The 27695-nt window shown below is 38.9% G+C and overlaps 1 long non-coding RNA gene across 1 annotated transcript; it reads left to right on the forward strand.

Moving 5' to 3' along the window:
• Positions 1 to 26708, forward strand: LOC148184451 (uncharacterized). The gene is made up of 5 exons (XR_015772424.1): positions 1 to 3312; positions 5690 to 5789; positions 21767 to 21891; positions 24558 to 24596; positions 25281 to 26708. It is a non-coding gene; the product is annotated as an uncharacterized LOC148184451 (long non-coding RNA).
• The last annotated feature ends 987 nt before the right edge of the window (positions 26709 to 27695 follow it).

Raw genomic sequence — 27695 nt, forward strand, 5'->3', positions numbered from 1 at the left:
TGTGCATCAAAAGCATGTCACTCTCCATTTTGCAAATGTTTATGCATTCAAGAATCCCCCATAGTCTATTTAGATGGCTCACATGCATGACATTAAATGCAGATATTGCAGTATTGAGGAGTTCTTGTTTGTTAAATTCCTCCTGGAAGGTCTGTCATTCACACAGAAAATTGCTTCACGTACTCAAGTGTTACCCTATTGCAACTCAGGCTGAAGAAGCAGTTACTCCAATGTGATAGTAACTTATTTTCAGGAACTGGATACTGGAGCATGTTTGTGAGGACTGAAGTCAGAAAGTGCTTCTTGTAGAATGACAAGGAGAAATAATGAAGAAATTATCTGAGGATAAACACAACGAAGTAAGAGAATACTATATTAGTGACTTATCCTGCATTCCATTTTTTTCAAAAAGTGAGTTAGAGATAATTCTGTTAAATTAATCTCTCCTTTCCCCCAGCGTAAGGTCTTTTGATACTATTTGAAATTACAGTACTAGGAAATGAAGTAAAATGGAGTAAACAGGGTTTTTTTTATGTGTTTGTTTAATGGTTTGCTGTGAAAGCAGAGTAGAACTGCTTTGTGTTTTAATTTCTTTCAAAGGTCCCTGTCCTGTAAACACCTGGTTTCCAACAGTGGCAGGTTTCTGTGTTCCCATGCTGTATCCAGGGGCTTCTGCACAGACTCACTCCCCTGCCACTGTGCTAACACTTGCTGGCTCAGGGCTGGATGCACATGCCTAACTCTACATGCATCCGTCATTGCAATGAGCTCAGATGGGGGAGGTGACTTTATGAAACAGCTACATCAGAGATGTACAATAATACATTACTCTTTAGGCTGTTCTGCAAACACATCTTGCATTGCAGCCTGACACAATCCGAAAGACAGTTAAATGGTAAGAACCTTTCATTTAACACAAAGTCAGATTAAGAGGGTGAAGGATTAGCAACTCCAAATTACATAACACAGCCTTTGGATGTGATTCACTTTTTAAGGAAAAGAAAAAAAGCCAGCAATTATTATGTTTCTAACATGATTAGCAAAGCACTTCTGAGAAATGTTTCCTACAAAAATGTGCTGTTGTATTTCATTGCATACTTTTAAAATTAATTCACTTCAGAGAACTACAGTATCTGGAGGATATAGACAGTGAATGTCCTTGTCTATATGATGTTTACTGATCTTTGAAATTTAAAAAAAGGATATATTTTACATAGCTTCATTGAATATCTTGATGTTATGAATGGCACTGCCTTGAAGTTATAAATTATGTCTTTCCATCTCTCTTCTCTTTAGACTGTCTGTACTTTGTTACAGCTTCAGAATGACAACTTGTGCTAACCACAGGCATAAAATAATTCAGCACTCCTTGTATCAGAAGTGTATTTTTACCCAGACACACAAAGCACACAATTATTATGTTAAGGCAACATTCATATGCAATATTAATGTTCTGATAATTTTATCTAACAAATACTGGAAAATATGTGCTCTCTCACATCACCTAGGTCAATGTGCACTCTAAAAATAATATTTCTTTACCCTAAATTTCCTTGTATGTTTGCATCTCTGAGGTATGCTTTCCAATGCCCAACACTTGGCTACAGCATGCAGCCAACATTTCAGTAGTCTGCTTTCTTCTGTTATTTATCTGATGTGCTTTGGAGTATGTCTTGATTCAATTTCTGCTTCATGTGTGTGGGATGCACATAGATGAATTTGGAAAGGAGTTTTGGTGCCATCAGATGGACTTGCTGCTGGAAGTTGTGCTCCCACACTCCTTGTGTAGATCTTTAGGTCCACTCTCACTAAACATCTAAATACTGTGTGGCATGACTGTCCTGGCTGCCAGAAAGTCAGAGTCAGCCATTGACCCATATGTGATGCTTTTTGGTGAGGAAGCAATGAGACAGATATTGGTCTGAAACAGTCTGCAACCTATCACCTATTCCTGGGCCATGGAAATGACAAAGGGAAGCCAAGCTCAAGCTGGATTTGAGAAAAAACGGGACAGTTTCTGTTCTGTACAGATTGCTTGTGCTTATGCACTTGGAAAAGAGCTAAATCTGGTCTTTTTGGTTAGAATCAAATAGTTTGGAACTTCAGCTGGTAAAATGGTGTCGCTCTAATTAGGAACGGCTGGGAAGAATGACACAGACTCTCAAGGGAGTCAGAACAGGAGAAATCCCTTAGTTGATTGCTTCAGCCTTGTTTTATAGACTGGTTCGTGGAAAGTACAGAAAGGAAACTCTTACTGGTTAGTTAACTGCTACATCACCATCATTGGTCAGTGGTGTACACCACCTCCTGACCTTCTCCTGCAAAGAAAACAAGAGGACAGACAAACAGCACCTGCAAGGCTGTTTTCTGTCTTTGAGGATTGTTTTTAAATCCTCCCATGAATTTCTCAGGCTAGCTCTCAGGCAGGACTGAGAGAGCTATGCAGCCTGCAATAACCACAGGTTTAGCATCCATAATTCACCCTTTTCGCTTAGAAAAAAATAAAAAATGCACAGTGTTTGTAATTTCCTGTTGGGTTCTTACAGGAAAGAGAACAAACACAGCACAAGAGGTTTCTTTTAACAGAACTTAGAATGGATGCTGATTTAGAATTTTGGTTTATGTTTTTGGTGTTTAAGATTGTTTTTTTGCAAGGATCTGATGGCTGATTCTAATACTTAATTTAGTGAATTAATACACACACTATACAAAATACTGTTAGTCTGTTTAAACTGACAGTCTAACATGTCGATAGAAAAGTTTTAAAGAACACCAAAGTGATAAAACTCACATTAAGAACACTTAGATTTAAACTCAGTGAAAGTTCACTTAGTTCTACTATGTAATATCTACTTTCTTGCTGAAAGGACAATTCAGCTGACTCTGCTAATTGCAACAGTTTGTGGCTGGGCAGATGATAAACAATTTGTCGTGAAGAGTTTCGCAGTGCACTCTGTAATCAGTGAAGGAACTAGGAAAGTCATTTGCGGTGTTGGTTGCCGTGGTAACAGGGTTGCAGCAGTTGGTCTGGGCAGGCGCTCTGCCCGCGGCCCTGCCTGCCCCCCCACCCGCGCCGGCCGGGCACGGAGAGGAGGAACTGCGCCCGCCTCCGCCGCGGTAGGCGGCGCCGCTGCTGCCAGGGGACCGTCCAGAAGCGGCGCGGAGGCCGGGGAGGACATCCCTGATGAGAATGGCAGCGACGGGGCTGGCAGAGCTCGGCCCGGCGCTTGCAACACGGTTCGCACCCGACGCGGTGCTGGCCGGCAAGCGCGGGGGGAGCGAGGTTCGCTCTTTTCCCCCGCCGGAGCGCAGGTTCGCGCATGCGCAGGTCGAGCGGGGGAGCGCAGGGGGGTTTGGGCTCTCCCCCGCCCCTTTCCCCCCCGCCGCTTTGGTACGCGGGGGGTTCTCGCGGCTGGCCGGCGCCGCGGCCCGGTCGGCTGCCTGGGCCCCCCGGCGGCGGCGGCGCGCCGGGCGCGGGTGAGCTGAGCACTGACTCTCCCCCCCCCGCGCTGACGGGCCGCAGCGGGGGTGCTCGCGCTTCCACCCGCGGCACAGAAGAAAGAAGCTGGGAGAGTGCGGAGGGGCCGGAGAAAGGAGGTTTGGCGGCCGCCCGCAGTGGCGGTCTTGGCGCCCGCAGAGGCTCTGCGGGTGGCACAGGCGGAGGCGGCTCTCGCGGTGCCGGTGGCGGCGGTGCCTGCGGGGCCGATGAAGGTGCCGTGGAGGGTGCAGGCGGAACCGGCTCTCGCGGCGCCGGCGATGGCGGCGCCTGCGGGGCTGGTGAAGGCGGAGCCGCGCGATCTCCGCTCTTCTGTTGCTTTTCCGTTGGCAAAGCCCGCGCGCCCAGCTCCGCGGGTCGCGGGCGCTCAAACTTTTCTGGAGAGGGAGATCTCTGGCTCACAGACTGCTCCTGCCCGCGGTTAAAGTTCTCTAAGGGTCCGGGCAGAGCCGAGGGAGCGCTACGCCGCTCATCTACGGTCCCATCTCTCAGTCTCTCATCTTGCACAAAGGAGGTACTCCTGGCATCTAAGTTTTTCATCTCGGCTTCACTGTTCTCAAACTGGCACTGTTCTAGCGCCTTAAAAATTACTCCCCAGGTTGCTGCCAAGCCGCATGCACTGGTATTTCTCGCGGCTAGCTCAGTCCATAAGTGGTCTCCCATTGATAGCCAGATTTCAAGGTTAAATGCATTATTCAAAGTTATAGTAAACTCCTGCGCTTTCACTCAGTAGAACAAAGCGCGTATATCTTCTTCAGGAATACAGAGTCCTATGCTCAGCAAGGCATCCTGCCATGCAAAGTAGATAAGCTGTTCATTAGGTGAATTTCAGTTCTCCATTATGAAAATTTTATCTTAACGGCTCTGCGAACGCGATTGCGAACGCTATCGGCTCAGACCCGGGGTTTCAAGCTCCGCTTCGTTAAGATAAACTGTTCCAAGCCCGCTCACTGGCAGGCTCCACTATCCCGTTGGTTTCCAAACCAGCTTTCTCTAGGAAAGCCCGGGAGAATTCCACTTACCCCCTCTGCGGGGAAGGGCTGGTTCTTTTCCCGCTCGCTGCTTACCCTCAGGGGTTTAGCAGATGTACGTCACGTCGTTTGTCTTCAGACCTTGGGGTCACTAGATGCACCTCATGTCGGTGGTCACCAGATGTCGCTCTAATTAGGAACGGCTGGGAAGAAGGACATAGACTCTCAAGGGAGTCAGAACAGGAGAAATCCCTTAGTTGATTGCTTCAGCCTTGTTTTATAGACTGGTTCGTGGAAAGTACAGAAAGGAAACTCTTATTGGTTAGTAAACTGCTACATCACCATCATTGGTCAGTGGTGTACACCACCTCCTGACCTTCTCCTGCAAAGAAAACAAGAGGACAGACAAACAGCACCTGCAAGGCTGTTTTCTGTCTTTGAGGATTGTTTTTAAATCCTCCCATGAATTTCTTGGGCTAGCTCTCAGGCAGGACTGAGAGAGCTATGCAGCCTGCAATAACCACAGGTTTAGTATCCATAAAATGGTAGCAAGCTAAGTACAAAAAAAACCCCACTAAGTTAAAACCCACCCTACAAAATTATTTTATGTATTGTTCATGCTCTAAGCTGGTATTTTTATCTAGCAAATATTTTCTAAAAGAGATTTATTGTATGAACCTCCACTAGTAGTAATAGCTATCACGTAATGCCTTAAAACAGTATACCTGCTTTGAGTAAAAGTCCTCACAGTCACCTTGGCAAACAGTAAATTATGTTTTTGTTCCCTTTTCACATCAATAGAGGTATACACAGAGATAGAGTTTAATTATTGGTCAACTACAAGATATTATTTGAACTAGGGTTAAAACTAGGGTGTTTCAAGTGCTTTTCATTTTCTTAGGGACAGCATATTTTTATTTCATTTGCTCTTTTACTCTAAAATGAATTTATTAAGACAAGAATCTCAAAGAGCAAAATATTGGAAATATTTTTGTGTATTTGTGTATTTGTGTGTCATGTTACCTGTAAAATGAGTGATTCATCTCTTGGTAGAGCAGCACACATCTGCATCAGTATAGAAGCAAAGAAGGAAGGTTTTGTCATTTAAAATTTGATTTAATTTTTTTTAAAAAGTGAGTAAACTGAGTAAATGAGTAAAATAAAAAAAATGAGTAAAATAGCAAACTTTTTTTCTAATGTCCTTAATAATTTTGTGTTTCAGAGCATGGCTAGTGACCTATCTTCCTGAGGAGAATGGCTGATTTGTCCTTGAAATTATTCCTGGAATTAGACCAGCGTGAGATCTCCTCTACCAAACTGAGGTAATACTGTTGAAAGGCAAGAAACCTGAAGTGATGTATGTCCAGCTGTCTGTGCATTGACAATGTCAGCTGCAGAAAAGGTTCCACATGCCTGGGCCAAATGAAACAGTCAGAATGGGTAAACCTGAGGACAGGAGTCTCTTCTGAGGGATATTTGGTTGGTGAAGGCAAAAGCTTTTATAGGTAATTTCTAGGAGCATGTTTTATTAAAAATTATATCCCAGACTTCTGCCATAATGAAGCATCTTCTTGAAGGTTAACCAACTAGTTATTTACCTAACAGTACTCAGCATAATGGCAAATACAGGAGTGGTGTCGCTTTTGGTTAATTTGTAGAGCCTTTAAAACATCAGAGATTCCACTATGAGAAAATAAGACAATTTAAAATGATAGTGTGGGCAGTAGGTATCTAAAAATCTCTTAAAGACAAAAGTTTCTGCACTTCCTAAAACCTTTCTCAAATACACACCTGTTGTCAAATTAAAATACGATACAATACATATATATGTACAGTTCTCTTTAAGAGAAGTAAGCACAAAATTGTGTATGTATTCATATCCGTATTTATGTGTATGCTCCTCTAATCCCTAGTGGTCTCCAATTCCAGAAGTAAATTAAATGCTTATCTTGTTGAAGGTCTTTATTAAAACGTACATTATTCTATAATACCAGTAACACCTAATTTAAGAAATATTTTTTTAATTTGAAGTTCAACAAAATGCTTACTCTCTTCAGAATGTTTAGTGGTATCTGCAATCTGTGAAACCATTAATAAGATCACAACTGATTTTGCTGTTGTTGCTCACCTCAGTCTTTTTTTATATATATGTAACTCAGGTGCTGGTTTTCCCTAGTACCAGCTAAAGACAATAGAAAATGTAGTTTATCTAGAAAAAGTTGGAAACAGTATTCCATAAAAATTAAGCCAAAGAAAGCTTATTACTGGAAAGCAGAAAATACTTTAATTCAATGTATACTTAATTTAAGAACCTGTTTTCAGGTGAACACAGGAAAGCAAATTACCTTGCAGTTCCATGCAACCATTTCTCCAGGAAAGCTTTGATGAGATTTCATCTAAATTCCAGTGTAGTTTCATCCCAGTTGTTAAGGATGCAGCCAGACTCACCAAGCTAGGTAGCAGCATCAAGGTGCATTCCTTCTGGAAAAGGGCTTGGATAGGACAAATTTTATGTTCAGCTCAGCTGACTCGGATCACTAAGATGGATGTAGTTGATGCTGTGTCTGCTCATATTTCATATTCTAAAAAAACAGAGGTTTTCTTATATAATAGAAACAGGTTTGTTTACTTTTTAGAAATCATAAAACTTGTACAGCAGCAGCATTAGCTGCTCTACTTTTTTGCCTCTATGGCCTAATGAATCTTCAATATTTCTTTGCAAGCTGAGCAAGACTGTGTCCTCATCTAGAAACTGCCCATTCCTGGTGAAGTGGGATAGTTCTGACTTTCTCTGTAGAGATAAGAACTAGTGGCAGCCAATAACAAGGACAGGCAGAAGGATTTAGGTGGAATTCAGATTAATTAGATTAAGCTGGATCCAGGCCAGCTTAATCTATGTAACTCCTTCATTTTGGCATCTCCTCTAGCTCTACCAGATAGACCAAGTCTGGTGGTGAATTTGACATGTTTGTAGAGTTGAATAAGTAGTAAGAATAGTAGCATTACTGGCCTAAAAAGTTGACCTTTTTTTTTCTTTTTCTGAAAAGCAAGGGTTCTGAGCAAAGCTCTGTCAACAGTATCTTTCACTCTTGTGTCACAACCATTACTATGACCCATCACTTAATGATTTTATGCTTTGAGGGTTTTGGGTTGATTTTTTTGGGGGGGTTGGGGTTTTTTTGTTTTGGTAGGGTTTATTTTTTGGGTTTTTTTCCTGGTTTTTTGGGGGTTTTTGTTTGGAGTTTTCTTGTTTAGTTGTTTTGGTTTTGTTTTGTTTTTCTGGGGTGGGGGGAAGCTTTTTGTCTGCTTGTTTTTTTAAACTGTGTGATAAAATGGGCTCTCCTGCTCAGAAAGGGCAAGATTGCAGTAACCACAATGAAAGCTAATGGAAAAATACAAGTCAGCAGCAAAACCAAACACCTTTTTACCTACTGTTTTACACCGTAAATGCTGTTCAGTTTTAATTAACTGATCAGCACAAAAATTGATAATTTTATCACTCTTCCAGGGTGTGAATGTCAGTTGTTTTGTCACCATTTTGCGGAAAACGAGGCTCAGGCAACGAAGCATATATGGCAAAAATAAAAAGCCAGGCCCTTCCTGCATTTGAATCTGGGAAAACTTTGGCAGTTCTGTCTTGAAGTTCCACTAGAAGAAAATTGTGCACTTGAGCTTTTGAAAGTTTAGCAGTGCAAGAATTAGAGCTTCCTTTGAAGCCATTATGCTACTGTCACGTAGTGCTTTTCTCAGTTATTACATCAGCAGAGGATGACCTTTGAAGCTGCAGCACAGGCTGCATCCATTTGAGCCAGCAGAGTAAGCAAATCTGAGGTCAGACACTTTACTGTACATGGGCTGTGCTTGGAGACATCACACATATTCTCCCTCCAAGCTATGCATCAGTGGAATTTAGGGTAGGTGGACTGCTGGGCTCAGCAACTGGAGCTGGGCTCAGTAGCTCTGTGGTTCTACAAGAATCATAATCCTATGGGAATTTTATTTGCAAAGTGGGTATTTGTTGGCTACCTGTGAAGGGAAAATCATACTGAGATAGAAGACTATAAACCAAACAGAATTCTTCTGAGCACAGTGGGAAAGTATCTCAGTTTAGAGACAAGTTTAGGAGAAAACACCCTGGATGGAGTGCTTCCTCTAAAAGGATTCCAACAATCCCTTTTTGCCAATAGGAAATGAGTACTAGTGAATGAAAGTGAAAAAAACCAAATAAACAACTATTAATTGACAGAGTGCCCAAATGGCACAGGAAGAAGGTAAATCAATGCTAGATATTGAAACCCAAAACCCCCAAAAATGCCAGGGAAATATAAACGCAACATCAGCTTGCCATGTGGTGGGTAAAAAAATGGCACAAGCTTTCAGAGAAAAAAAGCAAACAAAAAACAAATATGAGATTCAAGCAGCAGTTTGGGGAAACAGATGTGAACCTGCTGACTCTGGTGTCAATCCCCTCTTCACAGCAGGTGAAGCAGGTGGGCTTGGTGTGCTGTCTCTTGGTGGCTGGGCTTTTCCTGAGGTGTGGAGCCAAAACAGCCCCTTGCCCTTCCCACCAGTCCCAAATGACCCCTCTCCCGCCAGTAATCCTCTCTAATCTTAGACAAAAACCAAACCATCCAGTTCACATTGAAAAAGACACAAAAGGATTGCTGCTGTAGCCTCTCCAAGGATAGGAAAAGACAAAAAGGCTTCTGGGCTAACAAAAAAGCCAAGTTGGCCAAACAAAAAAAACCCAGATTGCACGGCACCCTGGACACCTCGGGAGTGAGGCTCCAGAAAAACAAACAAACAAACAAAAAACAAACATGCCAATATGCCCGAGGCTTCCCATTCCCCCAGACCCACCTTTGAGATACAGCAATCTTTTCTGGGCATAAAGCAGAGGATTAGGGAATACAGTACCATCACAAAATCACCCCAAAACAGAAAGTAAAACAGTCCTTTTGTTTCCCAAATCACACCTGAGTGTATTTTCCTTCCATAAATCTACTTTATAAGCTCATGATCCTTTAGGGTTTTTTCTTTTTTCCCTTAGATGATATATATATATATGCATGTAAATAAAATATAAAATTAGGAGACAGAACATTGTGCTTTTTAAAGGCATATGGCAACAAGAATACCCTTGGAGAGCTCTGTCTGAAGATTGCAAGTTTTGTTCTAATTTTCACTGATGCTCTTTTCAGTTTTAGCTCATTCTCTGAGTAAAATCTTTTTATTAAACACTTAAAATTTTTTCTTTGATTATATATTCAGTTCAAGATATGGTGCAAAGCTAAGGCTATGAGAAAATCATTGATGGATGTTTAATTTGAATTAATTCCAAATCCACTGAGTATCATGGTGCCACAGTTTTTTGTTTACAGCTCAGCCACCATCAATTTGGACTTCTGAAAAATCAGCATAAAAGTGTTAAAGGCCCAGTTTGAATCCAGGCCAATGTTAGGCTGCGGTTTATGCATCAGCATACGGGAAGAGCAGGAAAACAGAAATATTTTGTGTCTTGAAAAATCTACTCCAGACATCTAGAAAAATCTTAGCATCTACTTGTATGAAAACAAATTTTTTTCTAGATTTTTTTTTTAAATGTAAAAAGTAGAGGAGGAATTTTTTTTGAATTTCCATAAGAGAGAAAATGTGTGTATTTGATAACAATATCAACATGTGAAAATGTGTGGATCTGGAGGAATGTTTGCACATATATGAAGAAAAATCAGATTTTGACAGCTGAAACTGAAACAATGCTTCCACTTACCATCTCCAGCAACATAAGGTATTACCTCAGAGCAGGTCAGTCAGTCCAAGTACAATCTACCTGATGAATAAGCCCAAATGAACCCTAAATAGATTTATTTTCCTGTTTGAAATCTGTTGAAAGCTTCAGAGATTACTTTGAATGCCTATAGCTGTTGCTTGCCTTCTGCATTAGAGGCTGGTGAATACCTTCCATCGATGTCACAAAATGTTTGTTCATATCTTTGAGTGATTCACTGTAGTTGTCTCTGCCCTTCTGTGTATGAATAGTCTTAGAAAGTAGTTCTCTGGAGAAAACAATCACTAACAGAAAATTTTAAACTATTACTAAATGCTCATGATGTGGAAATTATCATTCACAGCCATGAGCGTTAAAAGTCTCATTCCAAAATATTATTAGCCAAGAGAAAACCTTGTGTTACTTATATAGCCAAATAAAGATATTGATTAAGAAACAATTATTTTAGATAAAAACTATTAGTTATTTATTAAAAAACAAAACATATAAAATATGTCTTTGATGGAAGTATATCAAAGATGATAGAAGAGAATTTGCAAAGATATTTTGTGCCCTCACCATAACAAAACAGACTTGACTTGGGGAAATTAGTTTCATTTGTTACTAATCCAGTCAGAGTACAATAATGACAAAAAACTCCACAAATCTTGAAATACCTTCCCTCCAACCTTCCCCTCTCGCTACCATGGGAAGCCCATATATTCTTATATCTGACAGTCTTCAAGGAAACTCTTCAGAACCTCATGCCTATGAAGGCAACTGCTTTCCCTGTCTTGTGGGTTTCTCCTGGAGATGGGTATGGAAAGGGAAGGTATGAATAGGTTACTTTTAGGTCTGTTTTCCTCATCTCTAGTTTATTTTCAAAACTGTCAGCTAGGATGTGGTGACTCAACCATGTTTTCTTCAGGAATCTTCCACAGCTGATTTCCATCAGCTTCATAAGTATCTAATGCAGAAAAAGCATCCTGTTGGCATTGCTGCCAGGAATTTAAACTTCCTATACTTGCAGATTTGCCATACTGGACAGTGTATTTGTGTGAAGCAGCACCATTGCAAAAGACTGTATAAGTTAAATATTTCACTATGGAGTGTGAGCTGACCTTTGAATCTCTTTCAGTGAAACCCACTCCTGCAAGATCTGTCCTAAACACATGACTTTGATCTTATTTCTCCTACATAGGAAAAGTATCTAGAGTGAGATCTTGAAGAGATTTTTGGCCATCTCAGATTAAAGTTCTGTAAAACCAGTGGTTTACAGTATAACCTTCATGCCATGTCTCCTCAGGGAGACACCAGGGTGACTGATGCAGGTCATGCAGATGGTCACCTCTTGGTGAGGGCTCATGGTGGGCAGCCAACAGGAGGCAACTCCTGTCTTCTGCAGAGGAGGATGTTGCATAGGCTGACTGTCTAGTGTGGTGATTTCTGTGCCAACCACACCCACAGAAAGACAGAAGATAGCATATTATTACGCATGACACAGCAATACTTCTAGGTTTTTTAAAATATCATCTATAATTATTGTGAAACTACTACATGATGAACAAGATTTGGTTTAGGAAAGACAGCACACAAAGCGTTCGTATGGATGTGTGTGCAGAACCCACTGAGGGTTTGGTAATTTGAGTGATGCTTTGACAACTCTGAGCCCTCACGTGCATATTCCCGGAGTATATCTGTCAGTTTTTATAGAAAGCCCTCCACAAAAAAAGTGCCATAAAAACCATCAACAACTGCTATTTCCATGTATGAGAGATGACCTGACAACTCAGCACAGGAAACAATTGGAACAAAATAATTGTAACAATTAAAAGCACTACTTATCTCACTATTTTGCTTAAAAATATGTACCGAACAATGCTGCCTGAATTGAGTAATTTTGGCAGCTACTAGAAAGGCATGGAGAAATTCTTACAGGTAATATTTCCTCTCTTGTATTATTAAGCTATTTTATTTATGTTGCATCATGTTGATGAGGTGCAACCAAGTTTTCTGCTGGAAATGCTCTTAAGGTAATGAGGACAGCATCGTGCTCTCTAATAACGATGTGAGAACACCCCTCTTTGAGAAAGAAAACACCTTTTTGCCTTTTGGTTTCTATAGGGAGGTGATATTGCAACAATTGAGCACTAATAAAATCCTGTTTGGAGAGAAATTTAATGATATTGTATTTTAATAATTCCACTATTTCCAAGGGATTCTAGAAATAATCTCCCATGTAGAAATATTCCAATAGGGAAGGTACTTAGTATTACAGAATCACAAGATGAAGTTCAAGCTTCATCTAGATTATTTCTTCCCTTTTACACGCCAGAATTTTACTGAAGGAAAAGACTTTTTCTTTTTTAAATGAATTCATGATTTCCCCAAGGTGGGCCCAGCTATGTTCTGATAGCAGCCATTGGGAGATATTTTTCCCGTTCAAGGGGACAACTTTAAGGTCTCTATCACCTGCTTCTGGACAGATCCCAAGAAACTGTATTCTGAAACCTTCCCTCTCACTGGCAGATCCATGAAATCATACAGTGGAAATCTGGATGAACCAGACTTAATTTCCATAACACAAAATACACTTGTTACAGTATAAGAACAACCAGAAAATAATAATAAAGGGATCCAATCTCCTTATTTTCAGAGGCAAGGTAACCAGAAATCTTTGGAATTGAAACCTGGCTGTCCATGTTGAGCCATATTGGTCAAATTCAGCAGTTTACAATATTACTTTATCAAGCTACAGAGAGTTAGGCATATCGCAGACACCTCACTTGTCATAAATAAGCAGGTACTTCTTACTTGTTACCTCCCACTAGCATGTTTGCCTAAACTGTTATTTAAAGCTATTTTAGTTATTGCCCAATTATTAATGAAAAGTTTATAGAAGTGAAAGATTTTCAGAGACAGTTTAGACTTTGTATTTTCTCAAGCAATAATAAATTTATAAGTATTTTATTAGCAAGAATTTAGATCAGAGGTGACACTGAATTATATTGATAAATGTTAATACTGGATAGCTGGAACAACTCCAATGAAGAGAAAATGTTTTCTCTCTGTATAGGTTTTGTTTTGTCACTGTGCTGCATTCTATATCAGAACAAAGGCTATATGCATAATAAGGTCATGTAAATGAGGTGAAATCAGCAAAAGCATGGGGGGAAGGGGACAATCTAAAACATGGCCATAAGCACAACCACCTAGCAGCAGAGAATTTAAATGTTTAGTGCCAGCTCATTTCAGTTTATTTTTCTGCCGTATTGTTGAATGTGTAGACTGAGGGTCTTGATAGAGCAGAATGAAAAGCTCTCTGTTCTGGGCCAGAAGGATTGATAGTGTTATTTAACAGACGGTCCAGACATGCCTCCCTGACCCACAGGTCACCTTTATTTTTTAAAATAGAATCAGCACAGTAATAGTTAGCAGCAGTAATGGGAGGGAGAGAGAGAGAACCCCTGCTCTGTGTTTTGGTGAGAGTGGCTTTTCACAGCCGTGCTGCACTGCCTAGATGCCAGCTCCCAATTTCAGCCATGATGGAAGCTCCGAGTACAATAGAAGCAGAGTACAAATATGAATTACAAATACATGTGTATCTTACTTCACTGCCTCCCCTCCCCTCTTCCAGTGAATGTAGTCTAAAAATATCCTCCACTCTAAATTGCTTTACTGCTGAGGCAATGTCTTGTAAAAGCACTATGGTTATTTACAGAAGAATATAAAACCTCAAGCCCTAGAAGGAATAAACTTTAAGCCTCAGACACAGTAAAATTAATGCGAACTGTTCTGCATTTGACTGCAGATTAACTCTCTTTGAAAGATGTTGCTCTCACTTAATAATGTGACATGCATGCCCACATTAAGAGGAATAGTATTTTATTTATGAAGAGTTTATGAGGAAAACCTTGTTGCTTCAAATAATAATAGGATAGGAAAAGTAAATACTACATATGTACATGTTGTGAAATTCTTTTACTGTTGTAGCTCAGTAAAAGTAATTTATATTGGCTGCTGGAAAAGCAATATCAATTATTTGTGCACAAGTGGATCTCAAAGGAAAAAAAGAGGGAGGAGAAAAATACAGAGAACTAGTACATGGAATTAATATTAAAATTGTATTTAAATTTTAGAGCTAGATGCAGCAAATTTATTTAAAAGAAACTTCTTGGATCAGTAATTTATTGGTATTAAGAGGTTTACTCAGGTAAGTGTTGCAGCTTTCAAGAACTTGCAGAATAAAGCCCAGGTCTGTAAATATTTAGAAAATAAGTAATTCATTAAATTCTTCTCTTAACAGAAAGGAAATATTCATTTGGCAGTTGTAAAATGTACTAAGGAAGGCTTTCTTAAAGAAGTGAAAATTAGCTAAGTAGGAACTGATTCCTTCCAACTAGTTAAATCTTTCCTTTACTCTCTACAAAAAGAAAAATTAAATTTAGTAACTCTTTCTCTAGCACTTTAACTCTTTTACAAGAAAACTTATCATTGCCCATATTAGAGTGGGGCTTAATCAGCATAATTGACAAGGATTTATGAACATTTTAATTTCAATTGCATTTACATACACACATATACATGTGTACATAAATTCATTTTATTCAAGCTATTTTACACAAACAGAACCTTAAGCAGTTGAAGTCTTAAAGTAAAGAAGTAAAAATGCCAAGCAACACATTTTTCATATATCTGTAAGTCCATAAATCTCCTAAAATGGTACATTAAAAAAAAAAATCCAGAGAGCTAAATTATGGAAATATGGAATATTTGCCAGTTATATATTGATTTTTATTCAAAATTCCTGCGCAAGCATATAGGCCTACCAGTGAAAAAACTGTAGTAACAGGAAAAAAAAGCAGAACACGGGGACTTGTAAATAAATCCATGAACAGCAAGAAGAAGGGATGGTAAGATTATGCATTTTAGCAGTACACTCCTCTAAGGCCAGCAGTTGTGAGATGCAATACTGCAGAGGGGAGTGTGTGTGTGTAAGATGGGAGGCAGGGAGGAAGGGAGAGGTGTGGGGGGAGAGGAACAGAGGTGGGGACATGTAGGCACAACAAAGCATAATAACATTCCTGAACATCTGTGTCGGCTGTCTCTCTGTATCCTACTGCTGTGGGTGCTGCAAGCAGCGTCTCAGAAGCAGGTGATTGTCCATCAATTGCTTCTTCTTAATTCAAGTATTCTTTGACAAAAAAAAAAAATACTTGTAACTTCAAGTACAGGGGAAAACAAAATGTTTACTTTAATCTAATTTTCAAGATACAGGAGGGCCTCACATGTTTCACAGGCTGCTTGCAAATCATAAAATACTGGCATACATCTTAGTTAGCATGGCTTATTAGGAGTGAATTAATACCAATAATTACACTTTATCTTTTTTAACAACAGCATATTTAAAAAACCTACAGTTTTTGGGACATAAGATGAAGGTGAACCCAGAGCTAGCAGTTCCTTGGTGTTATTTGGCTCCATGGAGGCTGTTTTGTGAACATATAGGGTATGATTTTCTTTATGTGGTAGATGGTGGGGCTTTAAGGAGTGACTGAGTTGGCTTAACAAAGAAGGAGGGCTGAGTGTGTTGCTTGCAAGAGAATAACCATCTTCCAGAGCTCTTAAATACACACTACATGTAGTGCATGTCCTGAGTGGCTTTTGTTTTCCACGTTTTTGTAAGCTTTTACAATTTATTTTTTTCCCTGCATCAAATGTCAGGTTAATTTACGGGGCACTATTACTGATATGTTTTCCTTGGTTTGTGGTTTTCTGTGAAAGTAGGCAGCTGAGACCATGTTTTGGGGTGAAGGGGAGGTAAAGGATACAGAGTGTGTGCCTGCGTCTGTGAATTGGCTGTCAGTGTGACAGCAGAGCCAGGGAAACCTCCCATCCTCATTTGCATCCTGAAGACTATCCAGGATAAAACCCAACTAATTTCCATATGGGATTTAGACTTGACATTTATTATTTGGTTCACAGACCTCCCAAAGGAAAGTTTGTTTTCCATTCATAGAAAAATCTTCTAAGATAAATAAAGCTGCTTTAGCAGGAATAGTAAATAAATATCTTTGTTATATTCTGCACAAATTTGTCTTATGTGATTACCACACAGAGTCTTGCCACTGTATTTTGCTCCTCAGAAATTCAAAAGAAATATCTATCAACATCTGCCATGTTCCAGTTGAAAAACCTCTCTGTTTAATTCCAGAAGTTTACTTGCCATAAATAAAATTATAAATCATGGTTTTAGAGAGAAATGATAACAATCTTGAAAATACATATAACAAAGATTTTACATCCTTCTATCTTTATACAGGAAGATGCAATTTTCTACCTGCGCTATGCATCAATTAGTGTTATCCAAGCAGCACAAAAGACACAAGTAACTCCTACATTTGAATGTGCAGATAGTGAATTTATAAAAGGGAACAATCTGATTTTTGTCATCTGACAACCTCATAAAATGTTTTCGTGATGCTTAGCACTCCTGTCTTAATAGCTGGTAGTGATAAAAATCCATAATCCAATATTTTAAGAAAATTTAAAATAAACCAGACCTTCATTTTTATTGAGAGATAGTGCAATGCTTTGATGTCTCACTAATTTAAAGTAACACATTACATTTTTTGCCAGTGCTGCTCTCCAAAAGGCTCTCTCAGTAACTCTGACGCCAATACCTTCTGTGATCTGTTTAGTCACTTTTTAGGATCAGGGCCTTAGCAGGCATATCCACTTAAATGTGGCTTTCAAATCTTCAGTTTCTGCTGAACAGCTCCTGAAACTTAGCTTGGTTTGAAGTGTGAGAAGACAGGTCAGTCTCCAGGCTGCTCCTACAAGACTTGTATGCTAACAGAAAAAAAATATGCCCTAAGAGCACACAGAGACACAGCCCTAGTGTTTTCTTACTATGTTTTGTTAAATGAGTTTGTGATGTTAGAGATTATCCAGAAGCCATGTCTTGATATTCATTTTTGCCCTATGTCTGTAAGGCACTAAATGTTTTTGGAAGACCATTTATGGTGACTGTATGGAGGTCTCTGGGCACAGAACATTTGTGAACAGAGAGCAGATGGTGCTAAACCTTGGTCACTCCTTCTGTGGCTGATAAAAGCTCAGTATCTACTCAAGCAGAGAAAATTCCTATGCTAACATCAGTGCATATCCACATTTCCTGAAAAACATGTTTAAGACATTCATTTGATCTTCACAGACCCTCTGGCATATTACAAATTTTAGCCATTTTGAAAATGCAGCGTTTGGGGGGACCATGTTGGTCGGTGCAGCTGGGAGGAACATGTACCAATGCACAAGTGCAGACATGTGAGCACATCCACAAGCCTGAGTCCTGGGGTGCAAAAATTTCCCTCCTTTTATATGCAGTAACACAGCTGTAAGTTATACTTGCAGTGTGTCTCAGTCAGGTTTGCACTGTGTATAAACATGGTCACAAATAAATGTAAACTGCCTGATTTAGCATTCCTGTATAATGCCAAGTGAAAACTTCCCACATTGTTTTATTAGCTTCTGGCTAATTCCCCCAATTAAATCTAAGACCTTGTACAATAATGAAAGACTTCCAGTGAACTCTTCTATCATTATATTGTTCCACAGGGAGAACAGGATTGTGTTTGTGTCCATTAAAAATGCCACACGAAACAGCTTAGAAAACTTAATGAATAAAGGAAAAAGTACATCTGTTTTTCTCAGTACAAATGCATTGGTGTTTTTATGTATTTAAGATACACAGTGAAATGTATTCTTGAAATTTATGAAGAGTAAATAAGTTCTACTAAGAACATATACAATTAAAATTGTGTTCTCTCTTTTATGTGGTGTGCAACATTTTTTCTGTTTGGCCATATGAGAATAGAATAATTTCTTTCAAGATTGAAAGATTCATAGAATAATGATGTTGCATGTTTTATCAGTGAATATTTTGAGGCATGTAGCAGTGTAACTAGCAAAGATTTTGTTTTGCAAATTAATTAATTCTACAACAATATCCAGTAACACTGTTATTTGCAATGTAACAGGCAATTTAAATAGTTTTTTTTGTAAAAACCTAGATTTCTCAATCTTTCTGTTTCATGCTATTGTGTAGCAAATATCCACTGATATTTGAGGTCTCAGATGCATTGCACCTTCATCTACAAGTAACTTTACCAATCTTAAGTGAAACCATGAATTTGAAGATCTAGCTGGTGTGCTGGCCACTGAAAATACCAAGAACAAAAATGCTCATAATTAGTAACTAAGCAGTAAGCTTTTAGACTATGTCTCAGTTAATTTCTCTAATAAAAATGTATCCAAACCTGTGTGACATACAACAGATCTGGAACATAATTGCAGTTAGCCATAGCAGCAAATCCATGTCACTGAGGTAAAAATAAAAATGAGAAGAAAATCTTGCTCAATTGTTCTCTCAGGTGGGTAATCAGATTATCAAAGTAATTAGGCAGATCAAACTCATTTTCAGAATTCAGCCCAATGCATGAGATATTTTACTCTCAATAGTTACCTGTAGAGAACAGAACAGTAACATATAAAATACCTACAGAAACACTCTTTCTGAATTGCACATAAGTAACCTGCATTAAGATAATGCAGTCTTACATGCATGCACACAAACCTACCAGATATGCATTAAAAACCTGAAGCTTTAAAAGGTAGAATGCTAGTAAAGTATTTGAATTTTAAAATATTTTGTTCAAATTCCTACCAGCTCACATTGTTCTCAGGAGAGTTCAAGAAAATATTAAAAATACTACAGAAATAAAAAGGATAAGATAGTCACTCTCATTTAAATTGATGTATGCTCCTGTGAAAAACGAGGTTCACATAATTTTTATAGAATTTAAAAGTTTAATAAAAAAACAATTAGGAGAGAAAAATAAAGTAAAGTATACAGATACGGCCGGGTGTCTCTGCATTCAGCTAAGAGAGCACCCCTTACTAACAAAGGATTGTCCCTTAAAGACAGAACTCTACTACATATCCATAAATTCTCATACATATTCATACATTCTTCTTAGGATCTTTGGTGTTCTTCTGTTTAGTTTTCTCTTGCCCCCTTCCCAATAGATCAATCTTCTTGGCACCATTGAGATTTACATTCTCTGATACCAGGAATGCAATAAATTCCTCCCCCAGAGCTCTGGTCACTGCTGTCTTCATCTGGATAAGATAGTTTACAAATGCAGGAGTCTCTAGCTATTTTTTTTCTTCAGTCTTTGGGTTATACAAACAAAAGCAGTTTTTATTTTAATACTATGCCATAACTTAACACATATGTATTATACTACTATTTCTAAATTTCATCAATAACAGAAATAAAGAAAACTATATTAATACAACAAAATTTCTCATTCTTATACACATAACATTCATTTTAATATTTGCGAAAAGCCAACAATATAAAATGTATCTATAACACTCCTGTCCTATAAATGTCACATTGGATAATCCTGAAATATTACCATAAATCTCCAGAATTATGCATATTTATGATGGTATTTTGCATAGCACTAGGAACAGTTTGCATGAGGGGGGCTGTGAAGGGAGGCAGATGGGTAAAGACTGAATGGTCTAGAGGACTAAATTTATTACCAGCATCAGTTTTGTTTTGCTTGTTTTACAAAACCAGAACAATTTCCCTTGCACCATTCCTGTGATGCTTCCAATTTGCTGGCAGTTTTGTGCTCCATCCTTAGCCAGAAAAACTTAGCTTGGATAAGTTTCTGAGGGATACCCATGTTAATTAGAAATATCTTTTCCTATTACTGACAGCTGTAAAGAAATCCAAGAATGAGAAGTTAGAGATGTGCTTTTTCAAAATTTCCTTATTTGTGGGAGGCAGAAGGGTTGCATTTCCAGCAAATGTTCACCTGACTTGGGTGAGCCCATCACAGATTCAAGTACATCCTCACTTCTGCATGCAAAATGAGGCCCAGGAAACATTCAAAATACTCTTAAAAGTCTGGAAGAGACAGAAAGCTTATCCTGCCTTTGGCTTAATAGCATTTTATGCTGAAAATGGAGAGCAGAGTTAACCAGAGGTTCTAGAAGTAACTACTGGCCGTGTTTGACCAGCACAGATGCTTGGCAAACCATGATTGTTTTTTTCCACCAGGTCCCTTATAGGAACAACAATTGGCATTGTCCTCCACTTCACTGGGTGCCTTTGGAGAGGGAGTTTGCTGCTGGTGGGAACCTGACAGTCAGACCCCGCTCCAGAGGAGCCTCTCCTGATCCTGCTGCAGCAGACTCTGGCTTTTGGCATCAGGGGTGCCAGCTGCATGGGGAGAAGCCAAACCTGTCATACCATCTTCTCATCAAGATTTCAGTGCAGGGGCAGAAGGGCCACTGGAGCCTAACAAAGAAACAAACACAAAAGATTTATATTTAAATCTTTACAAAGGTAAAGATTTAACACATGTTGGTTTTTCCCCTTTGAGATCCCACCAGAGAGGGACCACTGCATCTGACACTTCATTTGTAGAGGGTTGCTGCTGTTGTTTGGGATTTTATTCAGTTTTTTTTAGAGGCAAGATCACAACATGAGCAAGGTGGTGTTTTATGTGGCTTTTTTAGACATCATACCATGACCATGTAGCCCAGCAAACTGCAGCTCTCTACAACTGGATTTGCAACAACTCTGTCAACATCCACAGTGCTTAAACCTGTGCTTTCAAAGCACTGATATTGTCAATACAGCACGGCTTCCATACAAAGTTCTCTTACACACTCTACTAATATGATTGCATGCTTTTGGATGAACAATTGTGTGTATCTTTTTGTGTTTCTAAACTCAATCTACTCTTCAGTATCAATTTGAACACATGCTGGCCGCAACTTACTCCTCAGGTTCCAAGATCTTCTCCCTGAATGATGCACTCCTTCACGAGCCACTCTACTGATCCACCACTGCTTCTTTTGGGGCCAAGTGCTGCTCACCATGAGAACGGGAATCAGAAAGTAGTGATGAGTTAGACTTAGTCTCGTGGGTCCCTTCCAACTCAGGACATCCCATGATTTTAGTTCTCCAGTTCCACTTCATCCTGTGTTCCGAGCAAGGTGACCTAATCATGGTCCCAACACAAGAACCTTTTGCACATCCTATTTGTAGTGGAGACAGTGGAAGTTGTGTGTTTGCAGTTTGAAGAATTAAAGTCCTGGTCTGCAACTGTGTAAACTACAGACTTACTGTCTTCAGAGATTAAACAATGGAAATATGTGTAATACGGCTTTTAGAAGCCTCCTCAGCAAAGATTCAGGATCTGTCTCTGCATTAGGCATGTTTATAAAATGTAAAGATACACCTAAACCTGTGAGAACTTGTGTGCTTGACTTTATACCACCAAAACAACAAACTGGGAGAAAACACACAGCCATTAGCTGAATTTGCATCACTAGAAAATTCAGAATCTTAAGGTTATTTACATGTTTATAGTCATAAGTTATGAAGATATAGGTACATATGTGTGAACAAAGAAATATTTCAGTAACAGTGATTTCATATTTTCATAGCTGAGCATTTATGAGAGGAAGCCAAACTCTGGAAACAAGTGTTTCTTGCACAGACTTGTCTACATATTTACCTGAAAGTGGCCAAGAAGTTTGACAGGCGTGATGGTGCAATCATTGCCATTCCTGTAAGTATTCAGTCATCTGCAGAGCGGTGTCCTCTTCAAAGACCCAATGTGAGGTTTCCCCTCTTTTATCCTGGATTTAACTATCTACCACAGTGTGCTGGTAAAGTCTGTCTTGAATGTTAGATTCTTAAAGAAGACAAGGGAATCTTCATTGAATGATCCATTTGACAAGCATCAAGGTGTGTGTAGAGCCTGTAAAAGGAAGATCTATATCAAATCCCTATCCCAAAACCCTAGATGAAAGTTTGATGAAGGCAGATTCTTACTATGAAACAATGATGCAGAAGGCCATAAACAGTCTTTTGTATAGAGAAGGATCTGATTCTTAAACAGCCACCTTACAAAATCAAAAATTCTTTACATTTTGTGCTTTGTACTGCCAAATTTTGTGTAAGGATGATTTCAGATGTTTTTGCAAAGTTCAGTTTCTTTCAAAGTATGCTCTGCTACCACAACAAATTGTAAATATTTGAAGTATATAAAACCACATTGTTTTATGAAGGCTGGCATGTAATACAAGGTCTCCAATAGGCTGAAATAGTGTTTGTATGTTACATTTACCAAAAATTGTATTTCAAGATGTTTCTAAATACTGACTCACTCCTGACTAGGTGGCAAGAAGAAAAAGTGTTTATGATGCACTTGAATCACAAAACAAGACCTATTTCACAAGGATTCCCTTGCAACCCTCTGTGATCTCAGTTAATATAAGCCCTGCTTCATTTTTGCAGTTTTTGGTATTGTTATCACACATCATTAATTTGATTTGATTTCACAAAAATTAAGAAAGTTGTTGCTGTTGAGGCTTAGTGTTACCTTTTCAACGTGTATTGGTCTAGTGTTGTGTCAGGTTTTTTATGATTTGAGACCTGTCAAAATAAAATGTCCTTTTGGAAATGACTCTGCAGATTCAGAGAGAGCACAGGCAAAAAAATCCTACTTTTAGTAAAAATCCTTGTTATATTATTTGGTACTGTGTTTACTAATCACAAGCCCACTATTGTGAATTTGTGCTATTTTTTGAGGCTGCTTATTCAGTACCATAAACACGGTTGTTGTTAAACCGAGCAGCACCATTTTCAAGGTAGGTCACAACAGTTAAATGATGTCTGTCTGTAAGGCAAGTAATAGTGTAGTTTGCAACTACAAGGTCATATTTTTTTACACAAACAAGCAAGATTTGTAATAACAGAATCTAAGTTTGTTATCTATTACAGAAAAAACTATATTCTTAGACATGTAGCTAGTGCAATCAAGTATGTGTGAGAATTCTGCAAAGTACACCTGCACTGTCTCATGGGTGATTATTTGTCCTTTTAAGAGTTTCTAGTTAAATATACCATTATAATGTAAATAAAAACAGCACATGAAAGCATTGTTTAGCTTCTGCTAACTATTACAGGTATGTCATGAGGTCCTAACATACATCAGTATCATATTAAATAAAGGATAAAATAAATAAAAGGATATTAAATATCCTTTAAACATGGCTTTTATCTCCTTTGTTTAAATATGTGATTGTTGGTTCCAGATCTGGAGAGAGAATATTAAGATAACCACTTATTGGAAAAATCTGTTGCTGGACAGTCAACAGTACTGCAGCCTTCAAATTCCAGGGAGAATTAGCTGATATTTCTTTGCATTTTATGCTTTAAATAGCTTTTGAAAAAATTACACTGCATAAGCATAATCCTTTGGGAAAATTATTGAAACTTTATCAAACGAATATGAGGACAGAAACTAATACAAATAAACAAGCAATTCCACACAGAATTTGTTGGACAGCCTCAAGGAAAGTGTGCTGTGAAGGCTTGTGTCATTTCCCATTTCAAACCGTCCCTGTTTCCATGTTATGGGAGCTGCTTATATGCCTGGTAGGGGGAATTCTTCTAATTATGTTCACTGCCATCATACATTTTTGGTGTTTATGTAACAGGGAAAAGCACTGATTCACACTCTTAGAAATGCAATGGCTCATTACACTTTGATTTCATTATGACTAAACATTTGTCCTGATCACAGCTTGACATTTTCCCACAAGTGGCTTATTCTGAAATATCTGTGAATTCTTTTTCTTGAAGTTTAGTCTTCAGTTGAGAATGAGGATGTTTTCAATATCCTTGTTTAATAAATTGTCTTTTTCATAACAATGGCACTGTAGTAGATTTAGTCAAACAGCAGACAATTTGTGTTGCTTATGATCAGGAAAGGAAAAACAGATTTTAATGTATTTATCTTCCCATAAAGGAAACCTTTCTGTCAAATCACAAATATTACATATCCGGAGAATCATAGAATGTTTTGGGTTGGAATAGACCCGAAAGATCATCTAGTTACAATCTCCCTGCCATGGTTCACAAGTGGACACCTTCAACTGGACCACGTGGTTCTAAACACTGCTCAGGAATGGGGCATCTACAGCTTCTCTCAACAACCTGTTCCAGGGTCTCACCACCTTCACAGGAAAAATATTCCTCCTAGTATCAGTCTAAAACTACTGTTGCTTTTTGAAGGCATTGCCCCTTGTCCTATGACTACATGCTCTTATAAACCATTCCTCTCCAGATTTCTTATAGGCTCTCTTTATGATTTACGGTAATGTTAAAGTATTATTTTTCAAACTCTATAAGCATTTTTTAAACTAAAACTATTATTCCATTTTTCAGAGTCCACTACTGAGAATGAAGACCAGCAATGCTTATCGAGTAAGTCAGTTTTTTCCATTTTTAATGCAAAAGTTGTTTCCAGGGAAAAAACCCAATAAACTAACCATAGAGATTTTTTTTCCTTTGATGCTTAAATGAAAAAAAAAAAGAAAAAAAAGATAATCCATGGAAACTAAGGAAAAAATATACCCTTGCTGAACAGCTCTCTTTTTCAAATAAGTCTGAATTTTTTTGGTAGTACAGTTTCTCTCTTTTTTCCTTTCCCCTCATGTCCAGAGCTATAAAGGAAATTGGATTATTTCACATAGCAGACAAAAAAAAAACCCCCCATTAGTTCCTAGTTTATGGAAGATGTGGTCTGAGCCAAAAATTGTTCATGACATGTGGTTTATCTTGAATTGTGTTCATTTATATTCAAAGACTAGCCCCTGTTCCTGCCTTCCATATGTAAAGGATGAGACCATGGGACATCCATGGGACAGCATTGTTAGCCCAAACCAGACTTGGTTTTCAATTCATCCTAAATGGGCAACTTACAAACATGCTGTGAGACTGGTCAGTGGACTTGGTGTGATGGGCCAGATGCTTGAGAAAGAGGAAGTGTCTTAGTTCTAGGCCATGAACATTTACTCCTGATAATAGTTTATCAACCAACTAATTGCACAATCAGAAAAGCACTCTGTTTGTATATTAACCCACCCAAAAAATAATTTGTCGTATCAGCACAACTGAGATGGGAATGAGGAGCCATGGGAGGACTCTGCCTTCCTCAGTGTGGACGTTTGTTCTGACACCCCTTCAGGAAGAGAGGCAAAGCGGGGATGGCCAAGCAATATACTCCACAGAGGATGTCTCTTTGCTTACAGCTGGTGATGTTGATGTTGCTGGTCTATACCAAAGTGCTTTGCAACAGAGAGATTTGCAGGTCTCTACTGTGTCCTGTGTGTGTCTTAAGAAGGGCATGCTACTAGCATGTAATCCACAAGGCTGATTTTTGGGAAAATTCTGTTGCTTTCCGTTAGAAAATACGGCATGCCAGATGCCAATTGTTCCTTTCTCACAGTGTTTTAACCAATCGTGTGCTGTTTATATCAGTAAAAGAGTGGTCTCCAAAGTGTGATTTGGGTACAACACTCAAGAAGAACCCTTGCATCTTGTACAAGCTTCTAGTGCACAGCTTCTAGTCCCTCCTTCATCCATAGATGGTGATATTTGGTCAGCGGCAACTGGTTTTTATTTCTGCTTTGTTTCCTACTGTGAAAATGCTGATAAGGGTCTGATTAGGATGCTGCAAATATAATTAGCAACAATGCTAGTAAGTGAGCGTTCCACACCACTTATAAGCAGAGTCTCTAATCATGATGAAATTGTCATTTCAACACAGGGAGCTCATAGCCTGGGAATTGACAAGAGGTGCTGAAGGTCTGTCCATCTATCTGTCCGTCCCCACATGTCCACACTGCAGCTGAAGTCATGGGATGGTGGGACTGGCTGATGTGCAAGGTTGTTACTGACATTTAGCTGCCATGGCTTCATGGTCTCAATGCCTTCCCTCCACTGACACATTCAAGGGTACTTTACAGGTGCTGCAAAGAGCCAATCAAAGACAAATTGCAAAAAAGACAATTAACTGCACCCATTGCACTCCCGCGGGTGCTTGTTCTGGACTGCTGATACAGCCTCCAGCTTATTCATTAGATGAGCCATTGGGACTGTGGCTTGCCCAACTCTCCTCCTAACAATTCAGATTTGTTTGTTTGGTCCACCCATTTTGACATGTCTTTTTAAAGCTTTGTTCTTTAACTGAGACTATTTTATCTTAATCTCAATGCCAGGTCATTTGTGTCCAATGAAAGATCCTGAAGAATCCTGGCATTTGCCACGCCAGTTTAAATATAAGCATCTGCAGATGAAAAACAGCACAAAGCATAAAAGATGTACAAAGGAAAAAGAAAAATGCAGATATTTACCTGTTTTGAAATACAATTGTTGAGAAATAGAGTCTGCAGTGAATAGAGCTTGGGTCAGGCAAAGAGACTGTGATTAGCTTTATTTTTGGGCTCGTTGAGCTTCATTGATCCTAAAGAAAATTACACTTCTAAGTCTATTGAAGCCTGCCAAATTTTGGAAGACAACTGAAGTTGTGGTGCTTATTAGAGTCATGATATTAAAGTGTGTTTATACAGAAAACAGCAAATGTGTGTCTTTGAGTGCTTTCCTACACTAGCCCTGCAGAAATTGCTGATGATTGCTTATTCAAAAAAAAAAAAGCTTTACCTCTAAGCACAGCTGTATAAATTGAACACTTTGGTTTTTGGGAAAGGAGCACATAGAATAGAAAGTATAAAATGACCAGTTTCTAGTGTTGTGTGCTATAAGAACCTTTAAAACTTACTTTATTGCTCTTTTAACAATGACATCAGAAGAAAGGATATATTTATATATCCTTTATATTTATATATTAATATGTTTATATTTATATATAAATATTTTTATATTTATTTTGATATTTGTCTTGATGCTTGATCAAGACTTTGAAGTGTGTATAGCCAGACCTCAAGACTACTATAAATTTTTGCCATTGCATTAGTTATATATCAAAAGGTATTGGTTGCTAAATGCTCTGCTCAAAAATGCAGGGTTTACCATACAAAACTCTTTCCTTTCCTTACGTATTTTTTTTTCTGTCTGAGCCTCTTGTCACAGTGCTCCTGCAGGAGAGGCAGCAGCAGAGCAAATTCACCACCAGCGTGCCTCATCTGATGGGGAGGGACCACATCAAGAAGCTGAAAGCAGCTGAGGCAGTTGACATGGGTGCCAGTTAGCGTCAAAAGTTGCTGTCATTCCCTTCTATGGACACCTGTCCATCAGGAACCAGCCCAAGACCTCCAAAGTAGTTTGACAGAAATCAATGAATAGGCAGCAGCTAACAACAGTCTTTAGTTACATCCCAGGTAACTAGCTGGTAAAAGGATTCATTAGGCCTTGTTGGCAACAATGAAGAACTGTATCCAGACCATGAAACCATATGCATGGTAATGTAGGTAACAACAGATGATCTGGTGATGATGTGAAGGAGCCCTGGAGGGCAATGGCTGTCTCCAGGTGAGACACCACTGCCTTACTCTGCTGAGAGTT

Source organism: Pseudopodoces humilis, chromosome 4 (genome assembly GCF_049639895.1).
Source record: "Pseudopodoces humilis isolate 2021_Gansu_Grassland_sample_001 chromosome 4, ASM4963989v1, whole genome shotgun sequence".
In the NCBI taxonomy this organism is placed as follows: Eukaryota; Metazoa; Chordata; class Aves; order Passeriformes; family Paridae; genus Pseudopodoces; species Pseudopodoces humilis.